We start from the raw sequence: 8089 nt of genomic DNA on the forward strand, positions 1-8089 counted from the left end.
TGTATAATAAATGTCACTCCCCTAATGTGGAAATCTCTGGCAACCAACCAACTCTCCTCTCCAGCTTCTCTCCCAGGTGTGTCAGGCAGGCCAGCAGCCATTGGCTGGGGACACTTCAGAAAGATGCTCAGAGGCATGAGTGCTCCCCAAAGCTCCCTGGGGGTGGGCTGGGTAGATGGGCTGCCCTCTCTTCCCACTGGGAGCAGTTCTGAGTTTATTGGTGTTTACACATCATCCTCCGAAAAAAGCTTTGAGCTGAGGAATAGGTGCTTTCTCCTAACAAATCATATGTCTGGCAGGGGGCTTTTCATGGACGTCTGACCCTTTCATTGCTTTGAGCCACTGAGATACACCAATGGATCCCAGGCCCACCCAGAAATCTCAGTGTAGTATGGTTTCCTGCCAGAGAGAGACTGTCCAGACCTGCCAATGGAAGCATCTTGGCCAGGCAGGTTTCCTGGCAAAATAAGAAGATGGCATTCTGGTTTTTACATCAGCACTTGGTGACTTTGATTACTGTGAGTCAGTCTTGCCAAAAGGGATCCTCTCTTGCCCACAGAGCTAAGGGTTGCCCTGCAGACATTGGTGAATTCCTGAGTGAGCACTCACTTTGCCCTCTAAGACTAGCCGACCGCAGCTTGGGGTCGTGGCTCTTCCTGGTGAGCCTTTCAGCGGGAAGCATGTTGATGAGACTGAAGGAGTTTTGAATACTTTAGCTTTGTGTGAAAGAAACTCAGTTGCAGAGACTATAGTGTCCTCGGATGTAGAGTGACCAGGTGGAAGAAAAATTAGCACAAATCCATCCTGGTCAGGGCAAGCGTGTCCCCTTCTATCTGAAAACTGGCACCACCAGCGTATCTCCTTCCAGATCAAACTCAGCATTGTCTGGGAAGAAAACCAGTTCTTGGGAACATGCAAATTAAACTGGCAAAATACAGATTTGTGAAAGAAAAGACAGATTTTTTTAGTTCACATACATGCATGTGAGTTCAGGAAAATGTGATTCAAGGAGGTGGTTAAAATTTGGGGCTTTTATACCATCCTAATAGGGGAGGAGGAGGGGGAAAGGGGCTTTTCTGGGAAAACAAATGGCTTTTAGGGAAGATAAATGGGCCCTTAGGAAAATGGGAGGAATGGTAGTCTTGTGACAATATGTTTATGTGATTTTTTTTTTTTTAAAGATTTGATTTACTTATTTGAGAGAGAAAGAATGAGCAGTGGGGAGGGGCAGGGGGAGAAGCAGGCTCCCGGCTGAGCAGGGAGCCCAAGGCGGGCTCGTGATCTGAGCTGAAGGCAGATGCTTAACCGACTGAGCCACCCAGGCTCCCCTGTCTTTGTGATTTCTTATCCCAAAGCAAACGTCTCTCCAGTGAAAAGAGTCCATCTTCCTTGTTGCACAACTCCTGGGGAGGGGATTTATGACAGCTGAATTCTTTTGAGAGGCTCTGCTTTTAGATCCAGGGAATTCAGGAAAAACAACTCCTCACAGTGAGAGATTCTGGATCCCCTCAGTATGAATGCACTTCTTCTCCCTGTCCAACGGCCAGGCTGGCTGGGTGGGCTGCAGGGGCGAGGGGTTTGGCTCAGTGTTCCTGAGGTTGGCACAGGGAGCTCGGTGAGAGCAGTAGATTCCCCAGCAGAGGCTGCGCCAGGCTGGTGGAAAGGGCCAAGTCACTATGGTGATCAAGGGTGTGTGTAAGGAGCACAGACTGCCAGGGTCAAATCATATGTCCTTGGGCCAAATTCTCGACTTCTCTGGGCTTCTTCATTCTCCTACTTGGGTAAAAACCCTCCCAGGATTGTAGTGAGGATAAGATTAGTTACTGCATTTAGAGCACACAGTGCCTGGCACATAGCGATGTTGAGTTCCCGCAGCCAATGTCTCTAGGCCCGAGGGGACAGAGCAGTGAGCAAAACCAAGCCCCTGCTCTCCCAGATCTTCCAGTCTGGAGAGGAACCTGTCAGAGGAATACATGGCACGTCAGCTGACAGTGTGGTGCCCCTGGAGAAAGCACAGCAGGTGAGAGGCAGAGAGGAAGAGGTAGGGGCCGGACCCGGACCCCGGAGGGACAGCTGAGCAGAGACCAATGACATGGCTTCACAGGAATGATCATTACGTTTTGTTGCGTGTTGCCAGTGCATTAAATGCAACCTTCCCTGGCCCAAGTTTCCTATGTCAGGTCCCATCGCAGGTGCCCATGTGGCCGACTCTCCGTGATCATTTCTGGTGGTGGAGTTTGTGGGGCTAGAGAACACCGGGGCCCCAGGTTCTGGCTGTGAGTCAGGGTGCTGGCTTTCTGGCTTCGGTCTCTGTCCCATTCCCGAGTACCTCACACTTATTGGGACAGGGCTTGCCCCCTCCAGGAGAAGCGCTTACTCCACGGCCCACCCCCTACCTGGTCTGGAGGAGCAGTGGTGCTTGGGGAGACAGGCGGGCCCTATGGCTTTAGGCCGGCCTGCAAGAACCAGAATAGAAGGTCTAAATTTAAACCTGTGTCTGGAGGCTTCAGGGAGCCTGGGGCCTGTGGGCCCTGAGGTGGCTCAGTCCCTCCTCCCTCCCTCTGTTCCCCCCCCTCCATCCAGCCTGCCTCCTCCCTCCCTTCCCCCTCCTCCCTGCTTCCTCCTGCCTCCTCCCTGCCTCCTCCCTGCCTCCTCCCTGCCTCCCTCTCAGAATGGAAACTGTTTCTTTCCTGGCTGCCAAGAGCTGGTTTCCTCCCAAGGAAATAATGTCTCACCGCAGCCCGGGCAGGCTCTGCCCCCTGGAATTTCCCTGCAGTGGAGAAACACCCAGCCAGTCCTGAGATGGGACACACCTAGAGCCTGCTTGTGCACAGCCCAGAGGGGGCCACGCCCAGAGACACGCGGATGTAAACAGAAACAGAAACAGAAATAGGCTGGGAAAACCCGGGGAGAGGGGGGTACCCCTCAGGATCGGGTTCTAGTCTCAACTCTTGTCTCCACCTCCCTGTGAGGCTTGAGCAAATCATCTCCTTTTCTGAACCCGGTTTTTCACCTCCTTAATATGAAAATAGATCTCTTGAGAACCAAAATAGAACAGAACGCTAAAGGAACCAACCCAGAAAGTTCTTTGATTATTTCAAAGATGTCACTTTCTTTGTTCAAAAATATTTTTAAATTCCTCCCTCCCCCCCCCCTTTCTGAAAAATTCCTTTCAGGACCAGCTTTAGGCACTCTTAGGTCTTGCCTTGTTACTTTTCCAAACATTTCATTTTTGCCCAGAGGGATCACTGCCCATAGTACCAAGAGACTTTGGGCTGGTTCCAAGTATTGAGTTCAAAAGATGCCTGCAAGGACAGTGAAAAGGGTCTGTCATGTGCCACTACTGTTGCAAAATTCCCCCGGTGCCCCCGATCGGGCCTCCAGAGAGGGACACAGCCTGGCCAGGAGCTTACAGAGTCCTACTGGATCCTTACATGGTCCGGCACTCAGAAAGGTCTGCACGCACGTGGCCAAGTGGAAACACCCCGTTTCAGCCACAATCTCCAAAGGCAGCAGCTCGGGAGAACCCCAGCCATGCACTTGAGCTTCTGTGCATGTATCTCCGAGGCCGGACACGGGCTGTCACAGACCTGATCACGTGGGCATGGTCACAGCCCAGTCGCCCTCCAAGCCGGCTGCGCCCATGGACTTGAGCAGGGGGGAGAGCTGGGGGAACACACCCGGACACACTGGGTTGCCGGGTAACACGGAATGCCAGCCCCAGGGATACACACTCACCCTCTGTCCACACAGGCAGGGTTGCACGAAGCCGGCTGCCCCATGCACACACTCTTCCCGTGCAAATCCACCCACCGGGAAATGCCTTCATTCAGAAACAGCCCAGCAGCTGAAGATCCTGCTCCTCCACACCCCAAAACGCTCACCGGATTTATTTTTTTTTTAATTAATTAATTTATTTTTTTTATGATAGTCACACAGAGAGAGAGAGAGGCAGAGACACAGGCAGAGGGAGATGCAGGCTCCATGCACCGGGAGCCCAACGTGGGACTCGATCCTGGGTCTCCAGGATCGTGCCCTGGGCCAAAGGCAGGCGCTAAACCGCTGCGCCACCCAGGGATCCCCCGCTCACCGGATTTAGATAGCGCCGAGCAAGCCCCCCAAAACTTCCAATCACACTCCGTGACACACACACACACTCAGTGGTCAGAGTCTAGACTCCTCACGTCCTTTTGTTTCCTCCCGGAAAACCTTTGGCTTTTCCATTTTAAGCAGCCAGTGACCAAACTGGTCTATTTCTGTAACTTCTTAGTATTAAAGCCAAAGATTGATTGTTCTTTTGAAATGTCTGCAGTAAGTTACAAAGAAGGCTTCTGACCTTTGTTTTCGAATTCAGCTATGCAAAAACACTAAACACAATGTTGAAGACTCAGAAGACAATTTTAACAAATCACAGACAAAGCTTGCTTGAGGGTTTTTTGTTTTTTTGTTTTTTTCAACTTTTGGATGTAGGAGAAAGGCAAGTTTAAGGACTTTGCAGGGATTTTTAAAGTTCCAGCTTGGTAAACAGGAAAACAACTCGGGAGTCTTTGTAGGGCGAGCAACAGGAACAAGCTCCTCTGGGCAGCACCCCTCGCTCCCTGGGGATGGATAACCCGAGGACTTGCCTTTGACCTGGTTTCCACACCCTGACCTTGATTCAGCAGAACTTCCAGTGTGGTGGTTAGACTGCCGGTCTAGTAGATGGATGTGCCCTCGCTTGGGTCCAAGGACAGCCCCCTGTGGAGGTTCTGTCCCTTTCTCTGGATGTTTCAGACACTGGGTTGGCTTGGGGATGACATAATCTGGTCCTTCCTGGCCACAGCAGGCTTCTTCCCTCCTCCATCACCCGACAAGATGGATCTAAGACATCTTCAGATCTCTACGCTGGGTGTGGCCAGGCCCTCACCTGCCATATAGATCCTTCCTTCTTTTGTTCCTTTTCCCCTTTGCCTTCTTCTTTCCCTCCATCTCTCCATCCCTCACTCCCAACAACTCCTCCTCCTCCCTCCTCCTCCTCCTTTTCTTCTTCTTCTTCTTCTTCTTCTTCTTCTTCTTCTTCTTCTTCTTCTTCCTCCTCCTCCTCCTCCTCCTCCTCCTCCTCCTCCTCCTCATATTTTATTTTATTTATTCATGAGAGACACAAAGAGAGGCAGAGACACAGGCAGAGGGAGAAGCAGACGCCCTGTGGGGAGCCTGATGAGGGACTCAATTCCAGGACCCTGGGATCACAACCTGAGCCAAAGGCAGAGATGCTCAACCACTGAGCCACTCAGGCACCCCACTCATTCCCAACTTCTGACAGGAATTCCAGTGTGAACCTGGTAGGGATCTTGCCACACTCAGCCTTTCCTCCCAGATTAAGTTACTTCCCTCTTGAAAAATTCCTATTCTTACATTTATACAGTAGTTCCCCCTTATCTGCGGGGAATACTTACCAAGACCCCCAGTGGTTGCTTGAAAGGGATGGTACCAAACCCTACCTATGCTATGTTTTTTTCCTATACACACATGCCTGTGATTTATTTTATAAGTTTAATTTATAAATTAGGTACAGTAAGAGATTAACAACAATGACTAATAATAGAACAATTATTAAAATATACCACAATTTGAAAAAAATAATATAGCATAAATAAAAGTATGTGAATGTGATCTCTTTCTTTCAAAATATCTTACTGTGGGCAGCCCGGGTGGCTTAGCGGTTTAGTGCCGCCTTCAGCCTGGGGCCTGATCCTGGAGACCTGGAACTGAGTCCCACGTTGGGCTCCCTGCATGGAGGCTGCTTCTCCCTCTGCCTGTGTCTCTGCCTCTCTCTGTGTTTCTCTCATGAATAAATAAATAAAATCTTAACAAATAATAATAAAAAAACCCCGAAAACCCAAAATATCTTACTGTACTGGGTTCACCCTTCTTATGATGTGAGATGCTAAAAAGTCTACATACGTGATGAGAAGTGAGGTGAATGACGTGGGCAGTGACGTAGCCTTAGACTACTGTTGACCTTCTGACATTATCTCTGAAGAGGGTCACCTCCTCCCAGGCCACAGTTGACAGCAGGTAATAAGAGCCCAGAAAATGAAATCATGGATAAAGGGACATTACTGAAACTTAGCATTTGCAGACATTTTTTCCCCCCTAAGATTTATTTATTTATTTGAGAGACAGTGAGTGGGGGAGAGGGAGAGAGAAACTGAAGCAGACTCCCTGCTGAGTATGGAGGCAACAAGGGATGGGGTGGGAAATGGGGAGGGGGTCTATCTCATGATCCAGAGATCACACTACCTGAGCTGAAACCTAGCCTCAGTTAACCAACGAGCTTCCCAGGTGCCCCTAGAATTAATTAAAAAAAAATTTTATTTTAAAGATTTTATTAATTTATTCATAAGAGACACAGAGAGAGAGGCAGAGACACAGGCAGAGGGAGAAGCAGGCTCCCTGCAGGGAGCCTGATGTGGGACTTGATCCCAGGACTCCGGGATCACACCCTGAGCCAAAGGCAGCCGTTCAACCACTGAGCCACCCAGGCTCCCCTAGACTTAATTTTTTAATGAAAAATTTCTATATGTCCAAAACCACAAATAAAACATACTTAAAGGCAAAAGACAAAATTGGAAAATAAATTTTCCAGACATGTGGCAACAGAGGCAAATACCCTCAACATCAAAGGACTCTTCTAAAGCATATGTCACCAAAGAGAAAGATGGACGATGTGAGCAAGCAGATGAATCAAAACAATGAAACTAATGAAGAAAAGAAAATGTTTAACATCCTTCATACTCAAAGAAGTGAAAATAAAACCATTTGAAATAACATTTCTCTTATTACTATCAGACTATAGCAAATGAATACCCACTGTTGGGCAGGGGTTTCTTAGGAATTACTTCTAGAAATACAAAATAATTGGAAGAGGCTTTTTGAAGAGAAATTAAGCCTCGAAATTACTAGTATCTTCTAACTTGTCAGTTCTATCTCTACTAGTTATCTGGAAGGAATCTCTAAGATATCCAAAATATATAGTTGCAAAACTACTCTTGCAGTACTGTTGCTAAAACAAACTGAAAAAATGTGTTTATAATATTTTCCTCTTTCTTGTGATTATATACCCAATTCTCTTGGGCCTGTTTTTTTTTTTATTTGCTTTTGTTTTTTAATATTTTTAAATTTTTTATTTATTTGTTTTTTAAAGATTTTATTTATTTATTTGAGAAAGAGAGAGAATGAGCAGTGGGAAGGGGCGAGAAAGAGAAACAGACTCCCTGCTGACCAAGAAGCCTGACTCAGGGCTGGATCCCAGGACCCGGAGATCATGACCTGAGCTGAAGGTAGGCACTTAAGTGACTGACTCACCCAGGCACCCCAAGATATTTTTTTTCCAAGATATTTTTTTAAGTAATCTCTCTACACCTAATGTGGGACTGGAACTCATAGCCCCAAGATCAAGAAGTCACATGCTCTACTGGGTGCGACTGGGCCTACTGGGCCAGCCAAGCACCCCAGCCTCCTGTTTCCTTCCTTCCTTCCTTCCTTCCTTCCTTCCTTCCTTCCTTCCTTCCTTCCTCCTCCCTCCCTCCCTCCCTCCCTCCCTCCCTCTCTTTTTCTTTTCCACCCTCCCTCCCTCACTTTCTTTCCTCCCCTTCTTTCTTTTCCTTCTTCCCTTTCTTTCTTCCTTTTCTTTCTTTCTCTTGCTTTCTTGCTTTCTCTCTCTCTTTCTCTCTTCTTTCTTTTTCTTCACGAGCCAAAGGGAGAAGGCAAAGAGAGAGAATCTCCAGCAGACTCCATCCACACCAAGCCCTACAAGGTGCTTGATCCCACAATTCTAAGATCAGACCTGGGATGCCTGGGTGGCTTAGCAGTTAAATGCCTGCCTTCGGCTCAGGGCGTGATCCTGGAGTCCTGGGATTGAGTCCCACATTGGGCTCCCTACATGGAGCCTGCTTCTATCTCTGCCTATGTCTTTGCCTCTGTCTCTCTGTGTGTGTCTCTCATGGATAAATAAAATCTTTAAAAAAAAAAAAAAAAAAGGACTAGACCTGAGCCAGAATCAAGAGTCTGATGCTTAACTGACTAAGCCACTCAGGTGCCCCAACTG

Source organism: Nyctereutes procyonoides, unplaced genomic scaffold (genome assembly GCF_905146905.1).
Source record: "Nyctereutes procyonoides isolate TBG_1078 unplaced genomic scaffold, NYPRO_anot_genome, whole genome shotgun sequence".
Taxonomy (NCBI): Eukaryota; Metazoa; Chordata; class Mammalia; order Carnivora; family Canidae; genus Nyctereutes; species Nyctereutes procyonoides.